Raw genomic sequence first — 27,343 nt, forward strand, 5'->3', positions numbered from 1 at the left:
GTGGTGTTCACTGGTGTTGTGTCTTTCACTTTAAGGGCCCTTGGCCATTTTACATCAAGTCAGGATCCTACATATCATGTTACCCAGATCGCTTAACTGAAGAACTCTGCTGCCTTCTACTTGGGACAATTTGTGCTTCTGCTTGCTCACTCCCAATTGCAGAAAATACAGTCTAAGCTAATTCTTCATCAGGTCTATGCATTTATTAAGGAATGTTCAGTAAACACCTTTACAATTTGTCTGTAAATTATTTGTACATGTTTCCTGCTGTAATATATTCAGCAGCAAAGTAGATAATCTGAGTTGTTTGCTTGCAAGCAAGCCTTATTTTGGAGCTTTGGAAGAAATTGGGGTTAATTTACAATAGAATGAAAGTGACATTTGTAAAGATGGTAAGAGGAGAATGCCAGAATCCATTACACTGATGATCCTAGGAATGCACTGGCATTCTCCATTGGTGAGTTAATATTCAAATCCTATCAGCATTACTTGCTGAACTTATTGCAACTTAATGGCAAATTTCCAGATTTTTGTCATGCCAAGCATCTTACAATAGTCAGAACTGCACAAATTTGGGGGGAAAATTTTTCTGAGTTAAGCTCGCTGCTATAACACTGTAGAAATTTAACTCATTTTGTGTAAAAGTGATTGTAGCTTGAGCAAATATGTCTTCCTTAATGGATTTTTTTCTTAATGAGACTGAGGAAAAGCCTATGGTGACTAAACTTAGGTAGTCAACAAGATGCTTTCTGCTCTTTTTTTTTTTGTGTGTGTGTGTGTGTGTGTGCTAAGCAGCACATTATGGTATATCTTCAGTGTATTGTGCTATTAGTTTAAAAAAAAAAAAAAAAAAAAAAAAAAAAGGTATATCCTTACCAAAAGAAGGTACAGAAATGCTCATTTCTGGTGATGCCTTGTTAAGAATTCTGAGAACTCTCAATATATGCTACAAGCACGTGGACAAAAAACCACAATGCAGACTCCTGCAAGTTTTATTGCATTCTCCAGAATTTACAGATGTGCTAGATGATCACATGGATAATAGGGGCACATCACATAAATGTTAAGTAATCTGTCTGGAACATCAAAGGAGAAAATACAATTAATGTTAGTAAGTCTCCCATGAAATGAACTTTCCCAGTTCTCAGCTTTGTAGTCTTCCAGACTTTGTGGACTTAGTCTTTCATGGCTTTGGAAGTAAGCTGGACTTGTCTGTTTCCTCTTCTTATGAAAACAAAGCACAGCAACAACAACAACCAGAAAAAAATACATTTCCTAAGATGGTACCTGACTAAGCAGCCATTTAAAATTAATATAAGCCAATTGTATTTTTCAGTGTTCACCTGGCAAACTCAAGGGGCAGTAGAAGCCTTTGTTCTCCATCCTTTAGGTAATGAAAAAACAACTTCTAAAGCCTTGCTACTGACACCATTGGCTGCCCAGAACAATAGGGAACTGTCATATTGATTCTGTATTTCATGTCTTTTCATATGGCATGCTATATAATATTGAGTGACATTTCATCTGTAAGCGCAGAAGACATCAAATGAAGAACAATTCCTTCCATATTTTTACTTTTAATTTTCTTTATCATTTCCAAGACATAATCAATTCAAGGTCTCTCTTCTCTCTTTTCCACTCCTCCCCTCTCCTTCTTTTCCACATTCTTGACTGAAGGGATCTGTTTCTCCAGTAGCTTTGGAAATCTGGGCATTTTAGAGTTAATCAGGACCTGAAAAGAGCAGGATGACATGAGGTTTGCATTAAAGAGTGGTATGTGGACAAGTGGCAAAGGCATGGATTATGTGGTAATAAAAACACACTGGGTGATATTTTTGTCAGAGGGCCTCACTTCACTGCCTCCGAAATGCTAAAGCATCAGGAACTCAGACTGCTGTCTCTGAGCCATGATTGCAGAAGCAGATTAATGTGCACCTTACTCCCAACTCACTGAATAGTGTTTAGCTTTCTTCTATCATTATCAACAACTGCCCAGGTGCAATGCTGAGTATGAAAAAAAACAGAATTCAGTGTTGCTTCCACATTCACAGAGACCTCCTAATGTGAAGCCAAGATTTTCATTAAGGAAAGTGGTTTGGCTTAATGGTGGTTTGGCTTGCCAAAACAGAGCGAAAATGCTGGTACTCAGTCAGTCTGGTTTCATGGAAAGATTTGTTTTCTCTGCGCTTATTGTTACTGCTTTCTATTCTGTTTACTCAAATTCTGTAAAACCTCATAAAACCCTCCAAGATGGGGCACCAGCTGACAAGAAACAATGTGTGCCCATTGAGGTTAACGTTCTCAGGCACCAGGGTGAAGATCCAATCGTTCAGGCCACCAGTTTTCAAAGTCAGGAGATCTTGCTGCAATCCTCTTAGCTGATCTCCAATGTAACACAGGACCCATGCACAGCACTGCCTGTTCATGGCAGCAGTAGAGAACTGCTTGACTCCCCTTCTACTCCCTTGCTCTGTCCCCAGCCCTCCGCAGTGGGAAAAGAGTGTCTCTTTGACCCATCCATCCAATTAATGCCAGTTGTTGACAGTAGCCTTTCTTTTCTTTTTTTTGGAGACAATGTGATTTTATCATGCTGACACTGAACTCTGCTTCCCTTGTCTGAAGCTGGAACTGGATGCAGAAGAGTCAAAGAGCAAGAGATGAGTAGAAGAGAGACAGTGTAATGACAGAATGTTTCACATGCCTTTGAATTTCTAAGGGGATTAGGCGCTCCCCTGGTGCTTTGACATGGAGCCTATGGCAGCTGCTTTGGCAAAGCCTGCCAGCAGTTACACAAATATGTTATTTTCCCCTCATTTTCCCAAGGTGCAGAGGACACAACAATCTCTGTTATGGAGCAGCAACAAAGAGAGTTCGGAGCTGTCAGAATCTGTACAGTTGTGCTCCACGGTCCCTCAGCTCCTGCTTGCACACGGGAGCACCTCTGAGAACTTGTGTATCCATTTACATTGCATTCAGACACCTACCGCTTCCCTTGTTGAAGCATTAATTCTGCAGCGCTCACTGAAATAAGTGCTAGAATCACACAAGTCAGTCCTCACTCTGTCTCTACACCTCCTCAAAGAGCTTCTCTGGATCAACCCTTTTCCCAAGTATCAGCTGAAACAAAATCCTCTAAGTTGTGGTAACCCTATCTGCCCCACATACTCTGGAGACTTCTTTGCACAGCAGAAGTCCTTTTCCTGAAAGCAGGACAGGGACAGCAGGTGTTCTGCTGGTGTCCCTTCAGTGGAACCTGATCACCAGTTTAGTTGCTTTTCTCTGTCTATTTGATACGGTTATTTAGTAAGCCATGGCTGATGGTACGTTTTTAAGTCAAGGACTGACAGAAATCAGGTGTCTTCACTTCATAAAGGAAACATTAACTCCCTGGTTGAAATTTGCCTGCAGCATCATTGGCAAAGATGAAACTCAAGCTTCTCACAAGATGACTGGAGTTCTTTTCTCATATTTTAACATTTTATGAATGCTTTAGATAGAAGCAGGAAATATTTAATAATTATGCTAGTGGAGGTGTAGCAAAGAAAGGATTCCCTGAGAAGGAAAGAATAGGAGATACAGGAGAAGAGAAGGTGGTTCCTTGCGGTTGCAGAAATGGGCAAGGAAAATTATCACAAGTGAGAAGCATCAGTATTCATAGCTGCAGTGAAAGTTGAAATGATGGTCAGGGCCTGTCATTCCCAATCCCACATCCCTGAGTCACATATGCTGTTTCAGATATTAATTTGGACCTCAGATGTGCGCATCTGACTCCCAGTGAGCCCTCCTGGAGGGCAGAGTGTGGCCTGCTGGGTACAGTGGGTGAGGGTATAAAGCCCCAGAAAGCATGTGCTCGATACAGCTGTAAGTGCAAAATTTGTCTCATTGGCATCTGAAGGAGGTGACAGCATTTGTAGCTTTGGACAGTACTTGGCTTACTGATGTCAGCACGCACACACACACACGCACATAAGCACAGGCAGGTTCAGACTATCACCATAACACTGTTAAAATGAGCACCCTCAAGGCCACACTGACTCTGGGCTTTTTTTTCCTTTTTTATTTTTTTTTCTTCCTTCTTCTCTTTTCCCCTCACTTTCTGAAACAACCAGCCAATTTAAAAGCACAGTTCGGAGGGAGGGGTTTCTTGTTATGCTCATGAATCTCAAAGATTTCCTAAAGGAAGAACAAAGAGAGAGGCAGAAAGACAGAGAGCTGGAAAACCAGGAGCAGGCAGCAGACTTGGAAAGAAATGTCCTCCTTCTCCCCAGCCTAGGAATGCAAACAGGAAGCCGCTAGCAGAATGTTTGGAGTGTGTGCAGCTGCAGTTGGGTCTGAAGACACTGAAAGCTGTGCTGAAAGTATTCAGCTTGCCTCTTACAATGGAGGGGAAACACTTGCTTTGACACTGCATTTGATAACCATTTTGTGGCAGGAGTGCAGACCCTTTCATTTGCAGGGAAAGGAAAGACAGCTGTGGCTGTCTTCAGCGAAACTTGCTATTCTATATGTGAGAGAGTGTGCTTGTTAGAGGAGGACAAAAGGGTGCTTACTGAAGTTCTGCAGGTGGCTTTTGGTTATTAACCAGAGGAGCTCAGCTAGTCCAGAATGTGTTGCGCTGCCTAATGCCCCTCTAAAGGAATCTCAGTTGCTGCTTGGGATAAACAGTGCCTTTTGGGAGACTGTGCTGTGTATCGCCTGAAACACTGAGCTACTCCCTTGGAAACAGAAGTTTCATATCTGCTAGATCATTCTTCCATAGCACATGTTTTCCATGTGTGAGTTCCAATTTGGGGAGTTTTGGGGAGAAAATTGCGTGTAACAGTATCTTCTAATTCATATGTAGATCAACCTCTTCAAGGTACCAGGGTAAAAACACTTGCATTATGTAAATTGGGATAATTTCTTATAAATTACTGTTTGAACAGGTTGGATCTGTGTCTTAATTCAAACAGCTTTAAAATTATCTCACCTAGTTTTCCTCCATTGTTCTTGATCAGCAATTGACCTTGAGCTGACTTCATTCTCAAAATAGATCAAATAAATGTATTACTCTTTTTCATTATAATATGGGTTCTGTTTTAAAAAAAGGCTTGCCAAAATGAGTCTTGCAGGTTCTTCAGTTGCTAGCATTTTATTAATACATTTTGAAGCTGCCTGAGATGGTGCATGTGGCAGAAAATCCATATTCTTAACTAACCGATTGTTTTAACATGAATTTCTGAAAGAGCTGTGTATTGGTACGTGGATGTTGGTTACATGCATTAATTTGTCTTTTTATGGAGCTGATGATCTGGATTATCTCTTCATACTCTTATCTTCTGATGGGACAGACTCTGAAGTTTGGACCTGCAACACCTCCAGGAAGTTCACTGAAGGGAAGATGGTGGTTAAAAGAAGCTTTTGTAAATGAACACTGGAGGACAGTGTTAATTGCATTATGTGTTTCTTTCTGTCCAACACACCTGAGTTTTAATAAATGAGAAATTATTGCTTTTGGTTAAGCAAGTAGGTAGAGGAGCTAAATATAGAGGAAGTCAAACTGAGGGAGGAGAGGAGGGAAGCAGGAAGCTCCAGTTTCAATGACTGGAGATGAGGAACACTCAACCACAGCTCTGCAGAAAGCACAACTCAGTTATTCTTCCTCACCTGCCATCTCCACCTCCACCACAGTCCTGCTGGAGCCCTGCAACTCATCCCACCAGCTGCCCAGATCCAGGAGTTGCTCTCCTGCTCATGATGCCCTGGAATTTGTCCATTCAGCAGGAGGCCCCACTCCTGCCCAAGGCCAGGGCTCAGCAGAGGCTTCCACATCTGGGACTGAGCTTCTGGGGCTTGACCCATGAGATCATCTTTCCTCCCAGAGAGGAAGCAGTTAGGGGGGGATGGCTGATTCTTTGAATGTGCAGGAAGGGCATGGCCTCAGAGTTCACCTCAGCCCTTCCTCTCCTCCAGAAAACTATTTGTTCCTTGCAGCATGGTGAGTATCATAGTGGAGAATGGAGGCTTGTCACCGCAGTGTTTATGGAGAGAACCAGGTACAGGTTTAATGCCTGTAAGTTTCATTGCAATTTCCTTCCAAGCACTCATACGTGTTTCAAAAGCAAGAATGAGCTAATACCTATTATTCCTTTGTGTAATAGGTTAGCAACCTCAGATTAAGTCAGGGGTCTGCCAGTGAGGCTAAGTCATCCCTCTGGTATCACGTCAGAAGCTGTGGCTGGAAACCAGCTCCTGTGATGCCCAGTCTGGAGCTAGGAGCGTCAGGTCACTCTTTTCACCAAGAACGGTATCAAATTCAGGAGCAGACCTGCAGTGCAAACAGCTTCTTAAAAATCCTGGAGTTCTGCATGTGGGGAGAAGGATGGAAGTTGGAAAAGGAGGAGACAGTGGAGAATCTGAAAGAGATTGCATTTTTAATCAGCCTTTAGGGGAGGTTAGTAGGGAAGGCTACTGGACACAAGAATGAGACAAGACTACTAAACACCTTGATAAGAGAAGAAAGCCCTGTGTCAGCACAGTTGCCCACAAGGCAAGAGCTGTCAAATCACTGTTTTCTGACACCTTCTGTCTCTTCAACACCTTTTGTGCTGTTTTTCCCTTCTCATCAGAGTTTGGCTGACAGGGTGGAAAAAAAAAAAAAGGTTTTCAGAGCAAATCACAGCCTGAGGAACTTCCCCAGTTGCAGATTGTTACCCAAGGGAACTCCAGACCTAGATCTCAACCCATTCCTCAGTAAACAGCAAGGGTCTCGTGAGATAGAGATTGCCATTGCCACATCTTATGCAACAGCACAATGTTGATTCATAGCTCCTATCTGTGCTTCAGTGCAAAGCTCACCCGTCAGCAGCTTGATGTTTGGAGAAGGGAATTTGTCTGGGGCTCTCAGCAACCACAGCCATGAGTATCACCACTGCAATCACAGATTAAAGAAGAAGTGCTTACAGTTAGTGCAAGGAAAATGGCAAACTTGACCAGCTTGGGCAGTGAGTTGGGAAAGGAGATTAAGGAGTTTTAACACTTTAATTTTTGAGACCTTTTGAAGGTTTTGGAAACAACCTTTACCTTGCTCTGTAAAACTAATGAAATCTGCCTTGTTCTTTGTCTCATCTGTGTGATCAACTTGCAGTTTTTCCTTGTAGGGGCACACATCTGGGTCTGTCTTTTACCTTGTGACCTATTTTTTTTAAACGTGAGAGAATGTAATATCTGTGAAACCTTTACCCCTCCCCCTGACAATGTGATTGAAATCGATTGACTGATTCAAAAGCAATTAGGTGGAGCTGACAGACAGACAACACACAAGTGTTCTTCTGTAGGAAACTAGGCAAAAATCTCCATGGCCCTTCAAGATATCCTAAGGCCAGTATCAATAAAATTGTGTCTCAGATGTGAAGAAGGGCTTGGTTGTCTGATACCTTGCCTTTTTATCCCTCAAATCCATCAGGTGGTCTAGTAAACGATATTGCCTCTTCCTACAAACCTTTCCTCTCTCTATAAAATAGGGCATACAAAACCACTTGTCCCCTGGGAGAATTTAGGGCATGTATCCCTATGTTCTGCAAGGGAAGTTTTACAGTCCTCTCATTTAGCGCAGTGCCTTGCTGCCCCTGAGCACTGGAACCACCAGTGCTATACCAAACCAGCCATGTGCTTTTTGTTATTCTCAGCCTCATCAACAGCACTGTATTCCCCACAAGGTAGTGGGCAATGCTGGATTTTCTCTCGGGGGATCATTTGCTTTGTTTCTTTTCCTTATAGACAAATATAATCTAAGAGCCTGACTTGCTGCCTCGGAAGTTTTCCAGAATAAGGTGATATGCACGGTTTTTTTACGGGATAAGCATGTTTCACTGGTCAACAGCAATTGCAACAGCAGAATCAGAAACAAGAGGGCCAGAATAATTCCCTTCATGGCAGGAGTCACTGGGTGATATTCTCTGACCTGTGTTATGCAGTAAGTCAGACTAGATGATCAGAGCAGTCCCTTCTGGCCTTGAAATCTATGTTCTGATTACACATCTGAGAATGAGCAACCAAAGTTGAAAGTGGTGATTTATTGAATGCTAGCTACAGGCAGCTTCTTGTTTCTGAATAAGGAACTGCTTTTAAAAGGGTCCCTGTAGCTCAGTGGGGTACAGACAGCTGTCAGCTCTTTTGGGGAAAGTACTTGCCAGTCTATTTCTGCAAAGAGCATTTTAAATTTACAGTTCTGTGTAAGTGATGTTTTATAATGTGGATTGACCCTTTCTAGAGATGGCTGATTTATAGATAAACCCCCAGTAAAACTACTTTGGGAGGAGGCCAGGGTGGGTAAGATCCATCTTCTCTCCTGGCTTGTGGGGAAACTCACATATGAAAGCATCTTGGTTTGGCGGAGTGAGCCTTGCTGCTGCATCCTGCTGTGTAGTATTTGAACCTTAGTGAAACAGACGATGTGTCAACAGCTCTTACCAGGCTTGTCTTTGGACTGTTGTTTCATTTGCTTCCAAAGATGTCACATGCAGAGCAGAAGAGGCCTGCAGCTGCTGTGAATCACCAGCTCCAGCATCTCAGAGTGAGTCCTAGTAATGCCCTCATACTACTGGAAGGAGTGTGATGTGTCTCAGATGCTTTCTGGGCGAATGCTGGGCCAATACTGGTACAAAAGGCAGGGAGACTGGGAACAGTGGCCCTGTGGACAGTCATTCGAATGCTCTGATGATTTAAAACAGCATCTGTTCTTCATATAATTGACTTCAAAGTGGTGGAAGAAGTATAGCTAGATTTGGAGCAACAAACACCATTAAAAGCCTTTGTGAAACCAATAACAAAGTGAGGAAGTATTAGTAGTACTTTTATCTATCAAGTAGGGAGTATATGATAATACACTGTTTTTAATGGCAGAAATCAAGGACTGAATAGACATCATCTCTAAAATAAGTAAATTTGCAGTTGGAAAACATCACTGTCCAAAGAAATCTGCATATTCAAGAATGTAGGCCTCAGTTTTGGAAAGTTCACTTAAATCAATTATAGCATTACTGCTCTTGATTAAAATGATTAAATCTACGCTAACAATGAAACTGTCACCTTGAATTAGAAGAGCAACTCATTAAATTCTAAAACATGTAAATATTAAGGCAAGCATATCTCTAGGTATATACATTATCTTTATTTACAGTACTCCCTTAATTGAGTAGCTTGACTGGGAAGAAATAGCACTCTAAACTATTCCACAATTATTAAAATGCGTGTTTACATTTGCCTAAATTGTACAAAAGTAATTTAGAAGATGAATTCAAGAAATATTCAGGAAATATGCATACAAAGAACATAATTATTATTGATATTTGAATACTTCCCCTTTCCACTTTCATGCACTATTACAAACCACACAGAACATGACTGAAGAAATGATTGGGGAGGCTGTGTAAGTAAAAATATGGATTCATCAATAAATGTTCAGACTTCAGGTGGGGAAGAAAAAAAAAACAAAACACAATGTTGTGGCTGTGGAGAAGAAATATTATATTTTATTTAGATAGTTATTTGGAATGAGATCTGCACAAATAAATCCATACTCAGAAGATAGCGGTCTCTTGTGACAAAGATGAATGTTGTTGAAAAGAACAAGTGAAATACAGACAAAACTTTAAGTGCCAATTTAAGCCAGTATGAGGGGGAGCAGATTCACTGGGTAGAAGTACTTCAGGTAGGAGGGGGAGGAAATGACCAACAATGAGATAATCTTTCCCTCCAGCTCTGATCAAGGTGCTTGCATATCAGTCTTAAGCACAATAGAAGTAGACTGCCAGTTCAATAGCAAAAAAATACAGAGGGATTTTCTTGCTTGCTTGAAAACAGGAGGCCCCTTTTGTTACCTACCAGCCTACACAAATCCTAGCACACAACCATGTGTGCCAAATAACTGCTCTCCATTACAGTTAAAAACAGACTCCAGCTTCTATCCAAGGTCAGGTGCAACACGGAATCTTGTGCATTTCTGAAGAAAAAAAAAAAAGGAAGATCATGAGCTAGGAGTGGTATGAACCAAAACTAAGATGAAAAATAATGACAATCCAGTTGAATACTCATGCCATGTTTGAGCTTCCAGTGAGTGATTAGTGGTTGAACTGCCCTTCACTCTTGTAAATCAGGGCCATTTAAAAGATTCTTTGAGAGGCCATCCAAATTCAGCAGATGCTTTTGAGAACCTTGGCCAGTGTACTCGTCTCAGAGCTTCAAGAGCTGAGAATTCCCCAAGACCTTGCAGTGAAGTTGATATGGGCCCATGAACAAGGAAGGATCACGTGTATCTGTTTATATTTTTGTGCTGTATCTAGCAAGACAAGCAATAGAGGAGTCTTGTCAAGATTATCTGTCACAAGATAGGAGAAACCCATGTATCACTCATCTTGAAGGCTGTGTACCAAGGAGCAAAAGAACCTCATGCTCCCCTGACAATGAAAATAATGAAGTCAGATTATCCAAGGAAACTTGAGTTGCCTTACCCACAAACCTCAGCCCCAGGGATTGAAGAAGAATTATCAGAAAGGTCATTCTGAGCAGTCAGAGTCAAGGACAGAGCTAAACAGCTACAGAAACCCGTAAGGAGCAAACACAGAGCTCAACAAGGAAAGAGAAAGCAATGAGAGTTCAAGGGAAATAAATAACAACATGAAAAATTGTAACACTACCAAGGAAACATGGAGACGTTTCTCTCCATGTTTTGAAGACCTACAATGGCATGCTGATAGGATCCCCAGAGAGAGCACATCATCTATAACTATGCAGTGCTGCACATGCTGGTACTACTAATAAAAGAGAACGGTTCAGATCACAGAAATTAATTAGTTTAGAACTGCAACCACCAGGAAGAGAGTATGCACACAGCAGCATCCCAAAGTGTGCTCATATTAACGATTCTCTGTCTGGTGTGCTGTTGACAGAATCCTGTCTGTCTCAACAAAACTCTGGAAGCAGCTTTAAACTTCAGGCCCCCATCAAACAGCAAGCGGTCTGCCGGCAGCGTGCCTGCATGGAAGCTAGTAAATCCAGCAAATAAGGACTCGACAGCATCTCCTGCTGTCATGAAGAAAACTGTAGCTGCTGTACTGGAAATGTCCCTTCTCCTCAGGGGGCCATCTCATTGCATGCACTTACCATGCCTGGAAAGCAGAGCTGTGCTGCTAGTTCTCCAGGCGCCAGGGAGTCCTGCTCCTAACCAAATCCGCCTGTGAGGGGAAAGGGGCAGAGCTCGAGGGAGCCTTCTTTAGCACCCTGCAGGACGGAGCCAAGCTCGTGGCAGGCTTTCTGAGAGTGAGAGAGTTTTTGTGTGTGTGTGTGTGCCAGTAGGCTTGTGTGCACGAAAGCTTGTGTGCATTTTTCCCACTTACCCCTTACGCAAGAGAGGGCTCACCACTCTGGAGTCCGGAGCTCATTTAGAGGCACCTTGGCAGTTCAGAGTTCCCATGTCCGTTACTTCATCAGCCACAATTTACTGCAGTGCGATGTGATATACAACAGGGCCATTTCGTCTCCCAGAACTTTAGAGAGGGGGTCTGTGTTTTAGCATCTACCAGTTTTATCTCTGCCATCTGAATCTCATTTCCAGGATAACCAAAGGTCCTTCTAATTACTGCTCTGTTGAATGTATGTTGCTCCAAGTCCTTGTGATTTGGCTGAAATCTGGGGAAATGGAAACTGATGTCATTAGTTATTTCTTTGGGGGAAACCCACTGAAACCCAGTGAAAAATGATAATAAAGTTGTATCAATCTGACTACCTATCAGGCTATCTTGTAAAAATGCAATGTTTGAACAATATGCCTATATTTTATAGACTTATAAGCACAGCAAGCAGCACTCTAAGAATTAGATGATGGCTGGCAGTACATACTTATTCAGATACCAGAGAGGACAACAGGATTTTTTTATGGCTACCCGTGGCTTGTTTGTATGCCAGCACACACATTACAGGCCTTTGATGCTCCCAGTATTTGCTGCTGTAGTTCAGTGACCACAAAACACCGGAGGTCTGCTCTCAGTCTCATTGGTGATTTGCTGTGAGACTTTGGGCACATTGTGTCCCCTACCTCAGTTTCCACATCTAACACAATATTTTCAAATCAATTATCCATGACAATCAGATGAGAAAGAACACCACATTGATTTTTTTCCCTCTCCCCATTGGACCTGAGGATTGTGATTTATCTATTACACTGGAGTACATATCTATGCAGCACTCAGTGTCTTGTGAACGCTCATTAATGGTCCTTGGAAAGCCCCCTTGAGGTTGGTAAGCAATATCACTCTCATTTTGCATGTGAATCACGGCAATAAGAAAGACAAAAGGACACATTTTAAAAGCAATCTTTTATCATTGTATCTACTTTTATTTGCATCAACCTGTTCTTTTAAAAGCTGGAAAAACAGAGATTCCACTACCTCCATGGACAATACTCCCCAGTCCTTAAATATTCTTGCCACCAGAAAGTTGATGTCTGCCTGATCTAAATCTTCCTTGCAGTATTTTAACCATTTTCTTTCTTCTCCACGGAAGCTCAACTTTTTTTTTTTTTTTTTTTTTGGTAAGGATTACCTTCCCGACTTACCACATTTTTATTTTTTCAGAACAATCCTATCTGATTTGGTATTTCCTCCTTAGTCATGTTTTTCATATTTCCAATCATGTTGCAATCTGGAATTTCTGCAGGTGCCCATGTCTCTTTTCAAGTGTAGTTTCCAAAGCCAGACATTGCATTCTGTACAGAGAAGAATTACTTCATGTGTTTGCTAGATCACACTCCTATTCATGCATGTGAGAATGATGTCAGTAGTGCAACACTGTTGACTCATCTTCAGCTTGTGACTGACAGTCACCCCCAGAAACTTTTATACACAGTTGCTGGTGAGCCAGTTGCTCCTCCATTGTATATCTGTGCGGTTGGCTATTCCAGCCCAGTCTTTTTGAATTGTGTCCTGCCAATTTCTTATCCATTTTATAAGCTGCCAAAATAACTTTTCATCTCATCAGCACACTTGCAGCACTTTCCACCTCAGTGCTCTCTGCAGATGTAATTGTGTTTCCATTTGTCATCTAAGTCATTAATGAATAGTACTGCTCTAAAGACAGAACTCTGCAGAATTCCCCATGAAACACCTTTAGATTTTGACAGGGAACCACTAATTATTACTATCCAATTTACAATCACAATATTCCTGTTTTATTTCAGTTTTATTTAGATATTCTCAGCTCATTTCTGAACATGTCTTCTGAAACAAAGTCAAAAGCCTTACAAAGTGGAGAGAGATGAGACCTACTGCCTCCATCCACACAAGGTCTGTTTCTCTGTCAAAGAAAGAAATTAGGTTACTTTGACATGATTTGCTCTCCACAGCCCCATACTGACTGCTGCTCATCTTCTGCTTTCTTATCAGTGCTTACAGATATGTTTACCTGGAACAAGTGGTCCAAATACCAGCACAGCATCTAACAGAAATGGAGGTTAAACTGACTGTCTTACAGCTCCAGCTCCTTCTTATTTTGAGAAGCTACATGTGGTATTTGCTCTTTTCCAGTTTCTAGGACATAACCCTTTCTCCTTGCTTCTGAGAGAAAAACCACTAACAGCTCTGAAATTGCTTCAGTCTGCTCTTTTAAGTACTGCAGGATAAAGTTCATCAGGTGGACCTGATTTGATAACATAAACTTATCGGAGTGTTCTCTCACACATTCTTTTCCTTTTTGGGCCTGACATTACTTCTTTGTTGCTGGCTCTCATTGGATTAGCCACCTGGTTGCAGTTGACCTCTTTACTAAAGAGTGAAGCAAAAAGACATCAAATACTTCTGTCAGTGTCTTTCTTTCTCCATTGAGCAGCAGCCTTTTTTTTTTTTTTAATGGGATAGTTTGGCTTTTTTTTTTTTCTTCTTTTGTCATGTTGGCATAACTGCTTTATGTTTTGTGATTTTTGGTCTTGTGTGTTTCTGCTACTTTGTGTTTGTCTTTGCAGCAGGACCTACTTTTCACCTTCAGCATTCTTTTCTTTCGTATTCTTCAGAAGAATACAGTCGTTGTGATACAGACAGATTTGTCTTTCATGCATTTTGTCTCCCTCTTAAGCTTAAGGATAAGTGTTCTTGCGTTTCTAGCATTGTTCTCCCTTTTCCTGTAGGTTTGTCACCCATGGGCCCTCTGAGTTTATTGATGTTTGTCTTCTTGAATTCCTGCAGGGTTTGTTTGGTGTTCTCTGTGCCCTTTCTCAGGGTTACAATTTATTTCACTTGAATTCTTCCCTGTTAGTGGAGAATTAAGTGTATTGTTTTCAACGGTGTGACTATGTCATTGTTGAACAAACTGGCTCTTGATCAGAATTTTCCACTGTTCTGAAGGCAGTGTTTTAATGGAGTGATGTAGACCAAATGCAGAAAATACTGTGTAGTGCTCCCTTGCCTTCAAAACTCTGTATTTCTGAAAAGTTTGCACAGGAAATTACCAGGTGTTCCACAGGAAACCTACAGCAGAACCAGCAGTAGAATGCACATCCCTAGGGCCTGTTGCAGTGTCAAAAGCATGGATTCATCCATCACTGCTCTTTAAATGACATTTCTAACACTTAAGAGAACTTAGGCTTCCTTGACTTGGAGGAAGTTGCTGATTCCCAAAACAATCACTGGAAAGCCCAAGTAGTCCACAGACTGAATGAGCAGTTTGAATGTCTGGTATGTAGAGTTTCTCCTTTGCAAGCTGATGCAGGCAAAATCCATCAAAGGTAATTCAGAAGTCGCTTTAACATTTGCAGGTAAAGCATGACTTCTGAAGTGAGATTAATTTCTGAGGATCATTTAAAATGTTTATGAAGAACATAGATGATGGTTTGCTGAATCTGTACTGTATGTTTGTTATATCTATTCTTTTGTTCGAGTAGAGAAAAGCCATGTGCTTCACTATATGGAGCAGTATGGATCCATGTCTTTGTTTTAAGTCTTCAAACCTTATTAAAATCAAAACAGAAGACACTAATGCCCCAAATAAATGATAATTTATTTCTTTATGTTAAAATATGAGGGTTCCATATTTGCTCTTATACTAATCAATTTAACAATTTTAATTAAAAGTAGAATGGCTTAAACACAAGTCATGATTAAATAGATGCCTGCTATAGCTACCACATTGGTATGCTCCCTTTTGCTGCTTTGAGTACACATTTCCTCTACTGAAGTCAGTTTCTACCCATACAAATTGATTTCTACACCTCTTCCTACATTCTGTGAGTGTCTGCAGAATCTGGGCCTTTTTCCCCTTTCTGATCTCATGCTGATGTAATTCTGCTGATTTTCAATGGAATTACATCGGTGTTAAATCGCCGGCTTTATTTGGGTTGTTCACTGAGATCCATGTAGAATGGGTCATTTAAAAGGTCATGCATTCTTCTTGTATGAAAACAGCGAGTGCTCCTGGGCAAAGAATGTCTTTTTTCTTCCCCATTTTATTGGTCTAACACCTAGTTTGTAGGTACTAACAGAATATAAATATTATTACTGCTGAGAACAGCTACTAGATATACTAAATTCCTTCTGTGCATTCTTGAAACACTGTTACTAGGACTTGCTCCCAATTAGAGGAGAGGATGTGAGATAATTGAAGAAGAGAGAACTTTCCAAAGTGCTCGTCTCTAACCTTGATCTTCTTTTCTTGAAGTGAAGATGAAATTCTCATGGTTGCAGTGGAACCTGATAGGCTGTGCTTCCATTTCTAATTACAGAGACTGAAGGACCATGCATTTGTGTTACAATTGATTATATACATCAGCTTGTTCATTTGTAGACTTCTCTTGATGAGAGCCACATGGACCATTCTATTGATACTGTGCTGCTGAAGCCATTCTGTAATGGTATTGGTAGCTAGTGCCTAATTAGCTTAGTGCTGATTTTTCCTAAAGGGAGCTGCACTATGTTAAACATGTTTTATATCTGTGGTGCTGTATTTTTCTATGAAGTACTGCTGATGTAATTGTATCAGTGCCATAGTCCGAAGTAGATATAGGAGCTTTGCTGTATCTCACCTCTCTGAAAATGATACCATGATAAAATCTGAAAGGCACAATTCTGAACTGAAAGCACTGTTAAGAGTTAATGCTCACTCTCCCATGTTATCGTAAAACAACGGCATTTTGTCAGTTCTTCCAAGCCCGGGAACAGCAGAGCAGAATGCTCTGCCTTCTAACTCCTCCTTACTGATGCACATCTCAGAACCAAACCCTATTTTCTATATGTGTATTGCTACTGTTGTTGATTTACTCTATTCTTAAAACAGAGCTTCATTTCTTTCCTGTACTTTCCCTTCTTACTTTCCCAGCTCTGGTCCAAATTTGTCAGAATGGAAAGACTAAGTCTATACAAGCCCAAACCAACAATAAAAATCACAGCAAAATCCAACCCAAGAAAGTCCACAGAGGAACATATGTTATCTGATCACCTTCATAGCAAGGACTTGTACATAGCAAAGGTTATATTGCAGTACACTAAGACAGCACAACACTTGTTTCCTCTTTTTATTGTATTCTGCCCATGCTGCAGATGGCCAGAATAAGGACAATCTGCTCGGTTCAGGAAACTTCACCTCTCCAATGTAGTTAGGTTTCCTTTGGGTTGTAATTACAAGCTACTGTCACTGGAACTAGGGGATTCTGCTTCACTGCATCAGGGACAGATGTAAACAGTGAGTAGCTCAGACTGGAGCAAGCAGAAAGAGAACGATTCAGTGCAGTTAAAGTGAGTTTGTTTAGTTGCTGGTGGACACAGTTAACTGAAATATATCCTGCAAGTGTCAGCAGATCATTTGTCCCTTCCTATTTATACTGATAGATTTGTTGTTTGTTGGTTGGTCGGTCATACTGCTGATGATCTCACATCAAAAGTGGATGGGCAGGACAGAGTAAAAGACTATCACTTTATTATGGAAGCAAACCCAAAGGAGAATAAAGCCTTGTCATATTTGGGCAAAAATTGTTTGACACTCTACCTCACAAAAGGACTTCTCTTGGAAATGTGTACTGCACCTAGAAGCATGGCTTAGTTCCTTCTGGATGGGCATTTGTCTGATATAGCTTGCAAGTTTGTGGAACAATGTCAGCTGATGAACGTCTGAAAGTGAGAAGAAGCTCTGACTCTCAGAGCAGAATGTCTGGCTGATAAGACACAAAGGTTAGCTCAAAGCTGAGGTAGCAACTCTGCGTCCTTGCTAGTGGCCCAGTCAGATCAAGAAGTGCTGAAATGCAGCCATGCCCTTCTTCTAAAGAAGCCAAGCTTCTTTAGCAAGCTTGTTGGTGTTTCATGCATGTTTCAAAAAGATCATCTGCTTCTCAGTTTTACTGTTTGGTGAATGATTGCTTCCTGATGTAGAGGGCATTCAAACTCTTTGTGATGATGAAAGGATCAAAGGCTAATTTAGACTGCAGTGGATTTTAGGAGGTCATCTAGCCTAATCTACTGCTCTGAAGTCCCAGAAAGCTCATCTGAGAGAATAATACCATGTTTCTAAGTCCAAGAAGACAATTTAGTCCTCTGCAGGTAAATTTAAGGCTCATAGAATTAGTTAATTTAAAGAATTTTTCAATGTACCTATTGTCATTATACTTGCTATAGAACTTAGAGTATCTAGAAGGGCTTTAGTCATTTTTTTTTCTTCAAAGTGCCCCCTGAAAAGAAATTTTGCTGTTAAAATTCTTTGCTGTGAAAAATCAAATTTACTTATTCTGGAGCTGTCTGCAACTCCCTGCCATACTTAAGTGCTTTCAGAAGCTGCTGTGTTGCGGTGTCTCTGTATTAATGAGCTGATTGTAGTCTTACTCTTTCTGAACTAAATAAAAGTATGTAGGTGTGTTCTTTGTTTTGCTTCAGCTGTTCCTCTGAAATGTTTAGATAGCTTGAAGGTAAGTAAGTAAGAGTCATTTTACATACGAATGCTTCACACAAGAAGACCACGATGAAACTTTTTTGGTTAAGACAGCAAGGAATTTCTCTGGTATATGTACATGATTTGGATTTTACTCTTGGATGGTTTTTTTGATTCCGCTGAACTTGAAAGTTCATTAGAGCAAAGACTGTCTTTTTCAACTATATTAGCAGTGAAGCCATGCTTTATGAATGGAAATAGACATGTGGTCTTACGTGGCACACCCCAGAAAGCTACTTGTCAGTACATCTGACTGCATGGAGGTTGCTTGTTGGATTGATAATGTGATCATGAAGATGTGAAGGATTGTGATATTGATCTCTGTGAGGACTTCAGAAGTTTATTATTTCATCTTGAGTACCTCTGAGCTACTCAGAGAAGTTTAGAATTAGGTAACAATGTTGACTTTAATCAGTTCCCTCTCTGCCTCTCTGAAGATGTGCCACTAAAATTCACTCTGTTTTAGAGAAATTCTGTCTTCAGTAGTTTTGTTCCATGATCTCGACTGTTCTGATTCTTTTATAGGAAAGAATGTGATACAATTGCTCAATTGCTTCTTCTCTTCTTCTTCATGTTTTTTTGGTTTTGTTTTTGTTTTGTTTTGTTTTGTCTTGAATTTCATTTTCTCTCTTGATTAAACTTGATGTTTTGTGCTTATGCTCATTTTGTGACCTCTCCTAGCTTCAGATCATGTCCCTGCTGAGTGTATGCCTCTATTATCATACTGTCTGCAATGCTGTGGACACCTGCTAAGTCTGAAAAAAGCACCATTTTCAGCTGAAACAATTCTCTAGCAGACTGTGATTCCAAGAGTTAAGCCGTGGAATTTGAATTTTTCCCACTGGGTGTTTAAAGTGCTCAGCACAAGTAACTTGCTGTCTAAGCTAACCTGTCAATACTGAGGCATATCAGCTGACATTTGAGCAATTTTATCTCCAACTGGTTTGTTAGGTTTAAAATAATGCTGTCTTTCTTCAGAGTTGTAGGATACAAGCAGACCCACACTTGATCATACTCCTTGTTAACTTTTGAAAATGTGAACTTGGTATCTCTCTCACTAGAGTCTGGATAGATGTTTGTTGTAAATGATTTAAATGTGGTTAAAATATGAGTGTTTGGATATACGTCTGCAACTCAACTGAATTTTCAACTTGGAATGGAAAAGTAGAAACATGATCATGCTTCATGCTTTGTAGCCTATAACCTGAGACAACAAACAAACAAACAACAAAACAAACAAAAATAAACAAACAACAAACAAGAATGAAACAGATCCTGCATCTGGAATTTTGTTCCTTAGTTTGTCACCTCATATATATTTATCAAGGACATTGTGCAATAAGCATGTCCTGTTGAACTAGTTCATTGGTTCTCCTTGATGGTTCTTTCTCAATGGGACAGCAGAATTTGTGTACATTGCAAATGTGACCAGTGTTAGCACTAGATGTTCTTATGACATTTGCTGTGACAAGTGTAATGAAATGGAAAGGAAAAACAGAGAAATTGAAATAACCATATTAGCTTACATTATTGTGTATTTGTTAAAATGGTATATTTTTCAGCCTACATGTTTTGTCATGTGTTCCAGCTCCTGGAAGAATTTGTATGCAGTGAAATCAAAATAGAATATTTCCAGGCTTTAATTTCCCAATAAGTACTGTGATAGCCTATTGATACTGTTGCAGCACAATGACTTCTTCATATTTTGATATCAAAAGATGGACTTACTTCCTAGAAATAAGAAGTGTCTGGAAGGTCAGCTATCCTTTTTTCCATCCCTTAAACAGTTCAGAATTACTATTGACTGCCAGGTTCAATACAATATTATTTTTATTTATTGTTTGGAAGTCAGTTACTTTAACTATCACTACCTTTGGAGAAAGCATTTTATGGAGTTGAATGGCCAACAGATTTTAATTAAAACGAGAAAAATCACCAATTAAATGATATGATATGATATGGAGCAAAATTCTACCTAAATATTGCATCCTTATCTCAGAGGCAGGGAACGTTGAACTACTTTGTTTCTCTGTTTATATGACTTTATTCCCACTTGTATTTTCTCTTAACCCATTGAAACATGATTAGCTGCTGACTTGTAAATAGTGATGGCTTACAATGGTTAAAATTTGGTAAAATTTTACCCTATTCCCATGTGGAAATTAAACTGTAAACTCTGAGCTGCTTACTGAAGGCAGTGTATCCAATTTTAATATGGTTATCATTGAATAATCATGGAAATACTCATTGATGTCTATGCAGAATTCTTAGAAAGATGTTTACAGATGTCTTCTGGAGAGGGGACATGACAAACTGACTTTAAATAACCTGTTGCAAAAACCCAGTATTGAAATATATAGAAGCAGGTGTCACCCAGACAAAAATATGATATTACTTCTTTCTGCTTTAAAAGATGTTTACCCAAACAATACCATTTTCTGATGTTAAATTTTCGTACAATTTCTCCATCACTTAGAATTTTGAATTACATCATTTTTTAATTGGACAATATTATTACTTATTTGAAATCATAATTTAACAGTGTGCTTTTAGATCAAACCTAAAACATTTGGAGTCCATATGGGAGAGTTGTCTTACTGCACAGTGCTGTACAAAAGCCAACACAAGCCTTCAAAAGCAGAATAACTGATGTCTGGGGAAGTAACACCATTTTCATCCCTTGGAGCTAGTTGTCATACAACAAAGGCACTGTCCTATTCCTACCCATGTTAGCCTGTCCTCTTTTGCTGAGCTGATGTGTCATCTCTGCCTTTGTTAACTATTACTAGCCACAAAAGATGTATTAGCTAAGGATGGTAACTATACATTGACTGAATAAGGCTGAATGTTCTGCATATTGTCTTGTTCTCTAGACCCACTTTTCTTGCGTGGTATAACATTATTTGGTATTTTTCTTCACAAACACGGGCTTCCGACAAAATAAAGCTGACATAAATATTTGGTCATGACAACTACGTTAAAAAAAAAAAACCCTGTAGTTTATATATATATGCATGTATGTACGTATTTATATATATATGTGTGTGTGTATATATATGTATAAATATATATATATATATACACACATTTGTATTCTTCTTCAAAAAGAAAAAAAAAATGGAAGCATATTTATTGATCCATAACTTTGGGATGAAAATTCAAATGATATTTAATGCAATTTTGCATAATATTTTTGGGGGGATCTTACATTTGGCTTTAGATAGCCAACTATACTTCTCTTACAAGACAAGATATTGACCTCCTCTCCACAATTAATTTCAACTTGCCACATTGCTAGTCAATAGAATCAAAAACAAAGAAGTCATCTGCACAGCTGTAATATGACATAAAGAAAGTTGGCAAGTAAAATTTGTGGGCTTTGGCTCCACATCCTGTATGACCTTTCTACAAAGTAAGAAGAAAAGTCTGTCATTCTGATGCAGAATCATAGGATAACCAAGGTTGGAAATGACCTCCAAGATCATCTAGTCCAACTGTTCCCATATTGCCAATATTTTCCCACTAAACCATGTTTCTTAGAATAACATCCACCTGACTCTTGAACAGCTCCAGGGTTGGTGACTCAGCTACCTCTCTAGGCAGCCCCTTCCAGATCCTGATCACTCTTTTGAAGAAGAAATCCTAATATCCAACCTGAACCTTGGCAAAACTTGAAGCCATTCCCCCTGGTTCTACTGCTACTTACACGGGAGATGAGATCAACCCCCACCTTGCCACAACCTCATATTACCATTTTTACAATCACTTTGCACTAGTGTTGGTAACAGTGGGTGCACAGCAACTGAGAATGATGACTGGGTGATCTCTTTATGTAAAAATGCCTTGCTGAACTATCAGAGTGGATGGATATATTAAAATAAAACATATGTGTTTAGATTAGACCTGCTTGTATTATGAACCCCAATCTGCAGTTGCTGCTTTCCAGAAAAATGTTGCTTTAGCAGTCTCTCATAAAATGTAAATCATTATTTTATATCTCCTCATCGCTGGCTATATTTTCACTTTCCATATTTCCCTTGTTCCTCAGACAACTTGTGGGCCCAATACACATGATAACATTTCAACTAAACAGCCTGATCTGATAGTCCATGGAGCATTACTTGATAATATGACTGGATATTATTCCCAACCTCCTGCATTCTCTATTTGGAGATGAGAAAGAATATTTCATACAACTTACTGGAATTTCACCAGGGACATATTTGCCCAAGCAAACTGTGGGCATAATGACAGCCAAACCCTCTGATCTGCAGAAAGCTTCCCTCTGGATGAATCTTGTTCTCTGGATTGGCAATTTTCCTTTTTTGGAAGGAAGAGCCAGCATACTGGATTCACTATCATGCTGATAATTCAGTAAACAGTGAAATTAAATCTTCTGACAGTCTCCTACAGGAATTTCATTAACTGCAGGCCCAATTATGGAACTTCATTGCAACTACAGCACAGGGATCCTATTTATCTGCTTTACAGAAAATACATTCTTCATCTCCTTTGCTAGGTGGTCTGTACTGCATAGTTCTGACATGTACTTTGCTTCTCTTGGAGGATGTTTGTTTTTTTCTCCCGGGCCTTGAACTCATAAGTTCTTTTGAACGGATAGCAAAATTTGTGTGTTTATCCTTCACATGTAGGATAGAAGGATACAATTCACCATCATCATACACTGAAGTGTATGCAGGAAGTCCAGATATATTTGACTGTATGATATTAAAGTCATGTTTGGCAAGGACTACTAGTACGATAGAAGTGTAAGGGTTGTAGAAGTAGATATACCAAGAAGAAAAGTCCAGCTACAGGGAATCACTTGAAGGTATAACCAATGAAGGAAAAAAAAAAAAAAAGGAAAATATAGAAAACAGGATAAGTCAGGAATGAGTTTCACAGTGCAACCAAAACACTTCAGAATTTTGCACAGCCTGCATAGACGGTCATAAATTTGATAGGCCCTGTACTCTGAGTCCACCTGTACTGAGTGTCACTGGCCTACAGAAAAATCAGTGTCTGGGAGAGAGATGTGTTCTATCTTTGTCATCCTTGGGCTGCAAGATCTATGCAACAACTGTAAGTCACAGCTGTGTCAAAGTCCAGTAGAAGAAGAGTACGGAAAACACCATTGCTCTTTGTATGGGATTGTCTTGTCATCAGCACTTTTCAAGAATACTATATAGGGGCAAGTGGTTAAATCTTTACACAGGTCGATCTATCGTTTTCGTCAACTGGGGAAATAGCTTTGAAAAAGTACTAAAATGGGTGGGTTTGTAAGACAACAAAATAACCAAAAGATGGATAATTCTTATGTCCTGGAAATGCAGGAGATTGTCAGTGGTGGTTTTGGAGAGGCTAGATTTCACATGACAACAAAATATTCAGGAAATGTTCTAAGTCATATTCTGACACTGGAGAGAAGAGAGCAATCAGTGTGGTTAAGCTGGGAATAATGCACATGGAGTCTGTGGTTTAAAATGTGGAAATAGCCAAGAACAAGTATATAGGATCTGAAATCCATGGCAGTGAAGAAAGTGTCCTCACCTCTGAGAGACTGCATAATACGGGGTGCATCTTTAAGAAGATGAGAAAAGGCAGGAGTCATCATTTATTATATCACTAATTATTGCACTAGAGAATTTAAGAAAACAGTAAATGAGATTCTTACTAGACTGAGGGATAAGAAGAATAAAACAGACATATCAGGAAAGATTCGCTTGGAGGTGAAGACATATCTAGGAAAATGAAAATTGAGAGAAGGCACTTTGCACTTTGGAGAAAAAGAAAGTAATATCAAATAATATAAAAAGGTGATAATTTCCTACTTTAAACACATCTGCAGAAACCAGGAGTGATTGCAACACATTACCTTCAAGCCTGCAGATTAATGCCTTTTTGGTATCCTTTTGTTGTGGTTCTTCAGCTTGATATTGCTTTGATCACTCTGGCTGCTTAGTTGTGTTTTTTCTTCTTACAGTCACTGCTTTCAAAGACCAGCAAGGTCTAAGAGACAAGAGCTGAGCAGAGACAAGCTGCTCTGTGCAGCAGCCTTTCCACCTCATCTCTCCCATGGAATGAATGAATGAGACGTCTGATCATTCCCTATTATGGAATCTTACCAAGCAGAACTTTGGTGAAGCACTAGAGGGCTTTGAATTTCATCTTATCAAGAGGCTATGGCACATTATGATAGTTTGCAAGTCAGCTTGATGTCTTTCAAAGTGAGAGGCCTTCAGTTACCCCCTCACTTCTAGATGGCAATGATGACAAGAAAAACATTATATGTGCAAGATGAAAAAGTAATTGCGTACATAAGCAGTGAGAGGGGTTGCCACCTGTTTAAGGCATTTTCGTACAGGTCCAGAAGTATGAAGCTAAGGCTTACTATAGACTTACGCTGGGGACTTCTCTGAACTGACTCAGCTGCAAATAAATACAAGCTTATTCCAACTGTAAAGTCAAAGGCAGATAAAAATGATTCTGATCGTATCAGTTTCTTCTGGGTCCTGAGACTGGAAAACCTTTAACCATGTTGGTTGAGTGGGCCAAGGATGTTCTAGAGAGCCTTTGATACCTTTGCTTCCCACAGTCTCCTCCAAGTGCAATGTCATCAAGGAGTAGGTAGGTAAAACATTTTGTTTGTGGCACAGTTTGTTTTCATGACTACACCCTGGAGCTATTGCTCCATGCTGGACTTGTTTCTGTGCCAGTGCTGTTTGTTGACCTGGATTCACCAAGTACTTTGAAACTGAGACTTCTAGACTATGCCAGAGGAACAAAGTAACATGCATTTTGTCTCTGACATAGTGGGACCAGTCTGTACAGACAATCAGGGAGACTGACTGATTTCTTTCTCATTTGTCTCTACCAAATCGGCATTGTGCCCTCCCAGCCTTCTTGGAAGCCAGGTCTCCTGGAGGAAGTGACCTGAAATTCATAGTTAAAGAAGGTTTGTATTTCAAAGTCCAAATCACATCGGTTGTACTAAAAAACAAAAAGCAAAACACCAACCAGCCAACCAAACAAGCAAAACCCCAAAATGAACAAAGAACGACAAAAAATCACTATAAATAAATATATTTTAAAAACCCTCAGACTTCTGAGAGATTTGCACAAGTTCAAATTGTACAACTGGAACTAGATTCTGGTGTTTGTACCAATCTGTTTACTTGAAATTTATTATTCAGTTATTAACTTTCTCTGTGGGCTTTGCTTTTTTGAAATTTGAAATTTGAAGCTGTGTGTGGTCCCTGGTACACATGGGAGACAGAGCTGGAACTCAAACTGTGTTTGTAGCTTCATTTACTGTCTTTAGTGGACATCTGCATTACACTATCAGAGGCCTTTTCCCAGTCCTGCTACACCTAGCTGTATGTATACCTCACTGTATGAAAAAAAAAATTGTGTGTGGTCAGCTGCAGAAGTATTCATAAAAACTGACAGAGCTCAACTTGTTGATTTCTCTTTCTCCTTCCTAGCCTTCTGTATCAAGTTAATCAGTAGCAGAATAACTCCTGGCTCATAAATGGAGACTGGGTTTGAATCAGATGGCACACAGTATCATAAAAGATTTAAGGTTACCTTTCATAAATATCTATTACTTAGATTTTGCCTAGATGGTGCTTGCTGCTGCTTTCCAAAGCTCCTAGATGGTCATTTTACAAACCTCGGATTGTCAATAATGCCTGAAACATTTCCAGTTGTCTTCATGATCTGCTTTTTTACAGACTTCTCAAGTGAATTGGAAGCATCTACCCAGACAGTTCTTAATTATTTCTTGGTCTTTTCTGTCATTTTCTTCAGGGAAGTTATAAAACTCCTGATTCTTGGAATAGCAAGGGCACAGATACAACAACTACTTCCTTTTCTTTTTTTTTTTTTTTTTTTTTTCCTTGTAATATTCCAATGCTTTCCTAGTATTTAGAATCAGGGATCAGCATATATTAAATATCATACTTCCAGGAAAAGTGTCCTTGCCAAAGTAGTTTCTCTTCCTATACAGATCTACTCTCTCAATTGCTGTTAAATTCCATTCCAGAGGCTCCATAAACTTTGAGGATGATTATACCATGTTTCTTGGTGACCTACTGAAACAGGGGAAGTTTGCATGCCCTGGCAAGCTTCGTATCATGCAGGATATTGCTGCAATCTCTCTTATTGCTGCCACAAGTATGATGATAAATTAGTAATAAATTATTATGGTACACTAGTTGCTGCAGTGTGATAAGCTACAGCTTCACAGGTTCCTGAAGTGTTGAAGGGTCAACTCTAGACACTTACGGAGCAAATTATGCCTACTGGGGAAAAAAAAAAAAAAAAAAAAAAAAAAAAAAAAAAAGGCAGGAATTTCTGGGATGCCTAAGCTTTTTGTTTGTTAGACTTCTTCAAAAGTGACTAACTTTCACCTTTCTGTTTCAGAATCCTGTTGTCATAAAATCTTGCCTTACATATGCTTGATAATGATTCAGTGAGGAGCCAGTGCAAAGGAGATGACCAAAAAGGAAGAAAAAGGAAAAAAAATCTGCTTTTACAATTGATGTTCCTCCATTCTGAAATGTTTTGATGGTAGATAGCTTAAGAAGAAGGCAAGAAGCCAACTGTTGACTTACAGTACTTAGCAACAAGTTAGTGTTTGGAGGGAATGTGTCCTGCCTTTGGAGCAGCTGACTTAGTTGGGAGTTTTTGAAAAGTGTGTCTGCATTATAGCTAGAACTTGGGTACTTGGCAGTGACAGTATGATGAAATTGTTGGCATCCTTTGTGACTTACGTATATTCTATGACTCGACTTTTTAAACTTCACTCCATGAGTGGGCTGTAGGGATAAAAGCGGGCAGTGAATAGGTACATGTATGGAAGGGAACCTGTCAGGGCACTAAGATGCTTGCTGTGGAAGGAGTGGGAAAATTGCTGCTCTCTGCAGGAAGATCATTAGCCTCTAGAAATGTGCTTTTAGTCTCTCTCACTGCTCCTGGTTTCAGGCAAAGGTTTAGGTTTCTCTACAGTTGGTGACTAAGAAAGCATTGCAGAAGTAGCTGCTTGGCAAGGTGTAAAGGCCTGCTTCCTTTCTGGCTCTCCAAGAATTTGCCTGTTCTAGAGTTAGGATATCAGATTGTCTGTGATGGTGAGTATATGCTTCTACTACTTAAATCTTGGAGATATAGAAGTTCTTCCTTACTGTTATTTTACTGTTTACTTTTATCTTTACTTTTATCTTCTCAGCCGTGACTGTGGCAGACAACCCAACAATTTCTACATAGAAAAAATATAAAAGCCTATTGTAAGCAGGGCAGTTACTTATGAAAGTGGAATACTCGGTGTGTTTTTGGTTGATTACTCCCTTCCAGCCAATTAGAATATACTTTTTATTCTGAATTTATCCAGGTTGTCAAAAGGTTACAC

The sequence above is a fragment of the Centrocercus urophasianus genome, unplaced genomic scaffold (assembly GCF_019232065.1).
Source record: "Centrocercus urophasianus isolate 14NV4802_14NV808 unplaced genomic scaffold, USGS_Curo_1.0 seq_21, whole genome shotgun sequence".
NCBI lineage: Eukaryota > Metazoa > Chordata > Aves > Galliformes > Phasianidae > Centrocercus > Centrocercus urophasianus.